The following is a 6579-nucleotide window of genomic DNA, read 5'->3' as shown; positions in this document are numbered from 1 at the left end:
CCTGGCTAATTTTTGTATTTTTAGTAGAGAAGGGGTTTCACTATGTTGGCCAGGCTGGTGTCGAACTCCTGACCTCGTGATCCGCCCACGTTGGCCTCCCAACGTGCTGGAATTATAGGCGTGAGCCACCGTGCGTGGCCAGTATTTAATATATTAGTCATTTTCAATTTTTTTTGGTGGGGGGACAATACTTAATGTGGAAACTGACTCTTTAGTGTTTGGTAACAGAGAATGTTTGTTTATTTTTTTTGACAGGGTTTCACTGTCACCCAGGTTGGAGTGCGGTGGCGTGAGCTTGGCTCACTGCAACCCCTGCTTTTCGTGCTCAAGCGATTTTCCCACTGCAGCCTCCTGAGTACAGGGGTGCCACCATGCCAGGCCAATTTTTGTAGGTTTTTTTCTTTTTCTGATAGTTTATGAGATGGGGTCTTGCTATGTTGCCCAGGCTGGTCTTTAACTCCTGGACTCAAACGATTTATTGGACTCAGACTCCCGAAATTTTGGGATTACAGGGGTGAGCCACCACATCTGGCCATGGTGAATGTTTAGATGTTAACTTTTTTTTTTTGAGACGGAGTTTTGCTCTTGTTGCCCAAGTGGAGTGGAATGCAATGGTGCAATCTTGGCTCACTGCAACCTCTGCCTCCTGGGTTCAAGCAATTATTTTGCCTCAGCCTCCTGAGTAGCTGGGATTACAGGCGCGCGCCACCACCCGGCTAATTTTTTGTATTTTTAGTAGAAACAGGGTTTCACCGTGTTAGCCAGGCTGGTCTCAAACTCTTGACCTAAGGTGATCTGCCTGCTTCGGCCTGTCAAAGTGTTTGAATTACAGGCATGAGCCACTGCGCCCAGCCTAGATGTCAATGTTTTGTCAAGCATTGTCAGGTTCATTTTATGGAATGATGCTTGATTGGAAATGGACATTTATGTGGTACAACAGTAGTATGAAGTATGATTTGGGTTCTCGTGGATGGCACATAAGCTTAATATGTTGTAAATATTTTTATGAAATCCCTTAACATGATCTCAGTGCTTCCTGTTGCAGTATATGTACCTGGAACATTTTGTACACAAATTGTGATTCAGTAATTTTCCAACAGTAGATTATCATAGTAGGCACTTGGCTGTGGCAGAAATCTGTAATCAATCAGGCTCTTAAAGTCTCTCCTTTTTGGGCCAAATTTGTGGTAAGCCAAGACTAGATAGATCTTTTCCCAGTGATTTTATAATCGCTTTAATGTATTACATTACTGTTCTTAGCTGAAATTTCTAAGAATGTTTTTCTGTCAGAAAATTTAATAAGGAATATTTAGCATACATAGATGTTGATTTTGCAAATAGTTTAATACTAGATTTATGATTGTTAAGAGGAATTTAGAGTAGTATAGTTGTTTAGCTTCTTTTGTAACACTTGTGCAACTTTAGTTTCAACTTCTTGCTGAGGTAATTCTAGCTAATAGATTTCTTTTTGTTGGCTTATTATAAAAGTAATATTTGCTCATGTGAAAATTGCAATTGATATAAAATTTGAAAATACTGCCTTCCTTCCTCATTATTCTACTGTGTATATTCTGTCTAAGTTAAAGGTTTTTAATTGAAATCTTAGAAAAATATAAAAATGTGATTATGTTGATGTTGAAATGAAAAGGGGCCTGCTTACTAGAAGAGGAAGGAAATTACAGTTTTAATTTTTTTTTTTTTTTTTTTTTGAGACAGTTTCGCTCTTGTTGCCCAGGCTGGAGTGCAATGGTGCGATCTCGGCTCACCACAACCTCCACCTCCCGGGTTCAAGCTGTTGTCCCGCCTCAGCCTCCCAAGTAGCTGGGATTACAGGCATGTGCCACCACGCCCAGCTAATTTTGCATTTTTAGTAGAGATGAGGTTTCTCCATGTTGGTCAGGCTGGTCTTGAACTCCCAACCTTAGATGATTCGCCTGCCTCAGCCTCCCAAAGTGCTGGGATTAAAGGTGTGAGCCACCGCGCCTGGCCAATGGTTTTTTTTGTTGTTGTTGTTTTATTTATTTTTAAGAAGTGAAGCTTAATATAATTTGTTAAGAATATTTTGTTTTCCTTTTGTATTAGAATCCATCATAACAGCAATATGGTTGTATGATTTCATAGTTGATGCATCATTTATAGAATATTTCAGATTGTAATGGTAGATTTCTTATGTCATGGCTTATATCATAACCGCTCTTAAGTAACTTAGAACGGTGACTAAAACTTGAGCATGTTTCAAAATCTCCTGGATCACCTGGAGAGCTTGTCAAAACACAGATTGTTGGAGCTTGAGAATTTGTATTTCTAACAGATTTGTAAATGGTGCCAGTGCTGGTCCAGGGACTACATTTTCAGAACCAGTAACATGTAGAATTGAAAATTATAAGGTTGAATTCTGCCAGCATTTCAGCTAAATCAGTGTTATGCTTTAGAATAATGTTTTAGAAAAAGCCGATAGCAGTCTTGCCCTATAGAGTGCTTGGTGATGTTCTCTATATTGTCCAGTGTGGTAGCTACTAACTCCGTGTGGCATTTAACATTTGAAATGCGGACAACTGAAGAACTGAAATTCGATTCTTTTTTAAAATTAACTTAATGAAATAATCACATGTATCTAGTAGTTACCATATTGGACAGCACAGGTCTCTAGAAATGAAAAATACAATTATTTTATGATTATGGACTGGTAATGTGCTCATGAAACAAATTAGCTGAATTTAAAACAACTATGAGCCCGCTTAATCCAGGGAATGTGACTATTTAAATAATGTTTATATTAAAGTTAACTTCCTACTTGTATTGAGATAATTTCAAGCCATGGTAAAATTTAGGAAGATAGCCAGAGTAGTTGAGGTGATGTTCTGGAGCAGGGGTATTTAAACCAGAGGGTTTGTGGGAAGTTAACTTAATGGATAGGCTTTAAATGCTATACAGTAGTCCCTCCCTTATCCCATGGTTTTGCTTTCTGAAGTTTCAGTTACCCCAAGTCAACTGAGGTCTGAAAATATTAAATGGAAAATTCCTGAAATAAGCAATTCATGAGTTTTAAATTGTGTGCCATTCTGAGTAGCATGAGGAACTCTCTGGATGTCCCACTTCATCCTGCCCGTGACATGAATCATCCCTTTGTTCAGCATATCCATGCTGTCTACACTACCTGCCCGTTTGTCACTTAGTAGCCTATTTGGTTAGCAGTGACTGTCACAGTATCACAGGGCTTGTGTCCAAAAAATCCTTATTTTACTTAATAATGGACCCAAAGTGCAAGAATAATGGTGCTGGCATGTAATTATACTTGTTCTATTTTATTATTCATTATTTTTGTTAATTTCTTAATTGTGCCTAATTTATAAACTAAACTTTATTATAGGTATGTTATATATAGGAAGCAAACAACATACAGATGGTCCCTGACTTAACAGTGGTTTGACTTACAAGTTTTTTACTTTACTGGATGTAAACCTGTCATAAGGGACATAAACCTGTTATAAGTTAAGGAGGGCTGAGTGCGGTGGCTCACACCTGTAATCTCAGAACTTTGGGAGTCTGAGGCAGGAGGATCGCTTCAATCCAGGAGTTCGAGACCAGCCTAGGCAACATAGTGAGAATAACATTTGTCATTTTCTCTACAAAAAATAAACAAAAGTAGCTGGGCGTTGTGGTGCATGCCTATAGTCTCAGCTACGTGGGAGGCTGAGGTGGGAGGATCACTTGAGCCCGAGAGGTTGAGGGTACAGTAAGCCACGATCATGTCACTGCACTCAGGCCTGGGTGGTGGAGCAATACCTTGTCTCCAAAAATAATAATAATTACAAAAAAATGTTGAGCATCTGTATGGGCTATATGGGCTTTGGTATTGTATATGGTTTCAGGTATCTATTAAGGGTCTTGGACTCTATTCCCTGTGGATAAAGGGAAACTACTGTACTGACCACTGAAAGCAATTAAGTTCTTTTATCTATTTTTATTTGTAAAAATAATTCAGTCCATTCCCCTAATACGTCAATTATTTCTACTTATGTTTCTTTTGCATTCTTGACTTTGTCACTTTATATATATAATGTTTATAGAATTTGTCATTCAGTCAGCTGATATTTGAGTGCTTTCTATATGACAGGCACTGAGGATACAGCAGTGAACAAAACAAACATCCACTCCCTCTTGTAGCTTCTAGTGGGAGCAGCCAAGTATAGTATGTCACATGATAAGTGATAAAGTAGGGAGGGAGGACAGAGTGTGTAGGGCAGTAGGTTTATAGTTGTAGAGAAGGCCTCAGTAAGGTATCATTTGACCAAAGACTTGCTGGAGGAGTAGACACAGATCATGCAGCTAGACTTGGGATAAGCATTCCAGGCAGAAGAAATAGCGAATTCCAGATTTGGATTTAGGGTGTGGGAGAAAGATTGGAGGCAAGGATCCAACACCAGGGTTTTAGGTATTGGCAACTGGAATGATTTGCCATATTCTAAATTGGAAATGGTGAGTGAGTGAGCAGCCACGTTTATTCTGTGAGGAGGGGACTGTGAGAGATCAGGAGATTATTTTGAGGAATGCTTTTCTTATAAGACATTTAAGTCAAGATCTTTAGTAGGCATTTGAATATGCAAGAATTATGATGATTTGTAGTTTTTATATCCTAAAAGCATTTACTTTTGTAAATAAGGAAATTATTTTCTAATTCTATCTACAGCACCAGTTCTTAGCCACTAGTAGGTGTTGCTACTAGAAAAGAGCACTTATTGTTTCCTTTTTTTTTTTTTTTTTAGACAGAGCCTCTCTCTGTCGCCCAAACCTCCAGCTGCAGTGGCGTGATCTTGGCTCACTGCAACCTTTGTTTCCCGGGTTCAAGCGATCCCCCCACCTCAGCCTCCTGAGTAACTGGGACTACAAGTGTACACCACCATGCCTGGCTTTTTTTTTTTTTTTTTTGGTAGAGATGGGGTTTCACCACGTTGCCTAGGCTGGTCTAGAACCCCTGGGCTCAAATGATCCACCCGCCTCCGTCTCCAATAATGCTGGCATTACAAGCATGAGCCACTGCGACCACCCAGCATTTAGTCTTAATATTCCATTACTTTTGTATGTACATGGGAAAAATAAAACCAGCTAGTAAAATCCTAAGAAATTGGGGCCTTGGAATCCAGAATATACCTTCGCATTTTGACTTATTTTAAGCCAGTCTTATGGATAGGTACTAGTAAGTAAACTTAAAATCCTGTGTGTATGTTTAAATTTAAATTATATAAAAATAAATAAAATTGGCTGGGTGTGGTGGCTCATGCCTATAATCCTAGCACTTTGGGAGGCTAAGGTGGGTGGATCACCTGAGGTCAGGAGTATGAGATCAGCCTGGCCAACAACGCGAAACCCCATCTCTACTAAAAATACAAAAATTAGCTGGGCATGGTGGCAGGAGTCTATAATCCCAGCTACTCGGAGGCTGAGGCAGGAGAATCGCTTGAACCCAGGGGACGGAGGTTGCAGTGACCCGAGATCACTCCATTGCACTCCAGCCTGGGTGAAAGAGTGAAACTGTCTCAAATAATTAAATAAATAAATAAAATTAAAAATTTTTATCTTTAGTCATACTAGCCACATTTCAAGAGCTCAGTAGCCACATGGAGTTAGTGACCACCCTGTTGGACAGTGCAGATAGAGAACAGATCTGCCATCACTGAAGGTGCTTTTGGATTGCAGTAGATCTTGATGCTTGGCTGTATTACATTCTAGTTAATAAGATCTTAGGCTGTAGGAGGGGAAAGATTCAATTGTGCTGTTACAAAAATATTTTTATTAATACTATATTTAGCTTTGGTTAAATGCTTTCAGGGTGGCAGTGTAAAACTAAAGATTATCGGATAAGGGCGATGAAGATAACAAGAGGATCAGCATCTTACATGGTGCTTTGAAGGGATTGAGGTGGTTTGGTTTAGCAAAGGCTTTATGGAGCAGTGGTGTTTAAATGTGAAGAAATGTCATGTAGTAGAGGGTCGAGCCAGGACAAATGGGAGGCAGATTTTGGCTCATTATAAGTAAGTATTCAGAAGGCTATCCTAATAATCAAAGAGTTGGCTTTGAAAAAGTGTTTTCTGTCACCGAATATGTTGAAGCAAAGAATGGTTGACCATTTCACTGTAAGGGATCTTGTAGAAGGGATTTTGTCATCAGATTTGAATGTACGCTAGATCTCTAAGAACCCTTCCAAATCCAAGATTCTGTGATTTCCCCCCCCAGTGGTCCTTTGTACCTATATTTTATGATTTTAAAAAATGTTTTATATTATTTTTTGAGACAGAGTCTCACTCTGTTGCCCAAGCTGGTGTGCAGTGGCGTGATCTCGGCTCACTGCAACCTCCGCCTCTCTGGTTCAAGTGATGCCTTAACCTCCCAAGTAGCTGGGACTGCGGGCTGACGCCCGTATCCAGCTAATTTCTGTACTTTTTGTAGAGATGGGGTTTCACCATGTTGGCCAGGATGGCCTGGAACTCCTGACCTCAAGTGATCTGCCCGACTTAGCCTCCCAAAGTGCTAGGATTACAGGAATGAGCCACTGCGCCCGACCAATTTTTTTTTTTTTTT

The 6579-nt window shown here is 39.8% G+C and overlaps 1 protein-coding gene across 2 annotated transcripts in view; it reads left to right on the top strand.

Moving 5' to 3' along the window:
- Nucleotides 1-6579, top strand: part of PCMT1 (protein-L-isoaspartate (D-aspartate) O-methyltransferase) — a 60837-nt gene that overhangs the window by 2427 nt on the left and 51831 nt on the right. The gene's annotated exons all lie outside the window — the stretch shown is intronic.

This window comes from Papio anubis, chromosome 6, assembly GCF_008728515.1.
Source record: "Papio anubis isolate 15944 chromosome 6, Panubis1.0, whole genome shotgun sequence".
In the NCBI taxonomy this organism is placed as follows: Eukaryota; Metazoa; Chordata; class Mammalia; order Primates; family Cercopithecidae; genus Papio; species Papio anubis.
Note: the sequence above shows the minus strand (reverse complement) of the source record. Positions and strands in the feature narration are given on the sequence as shown.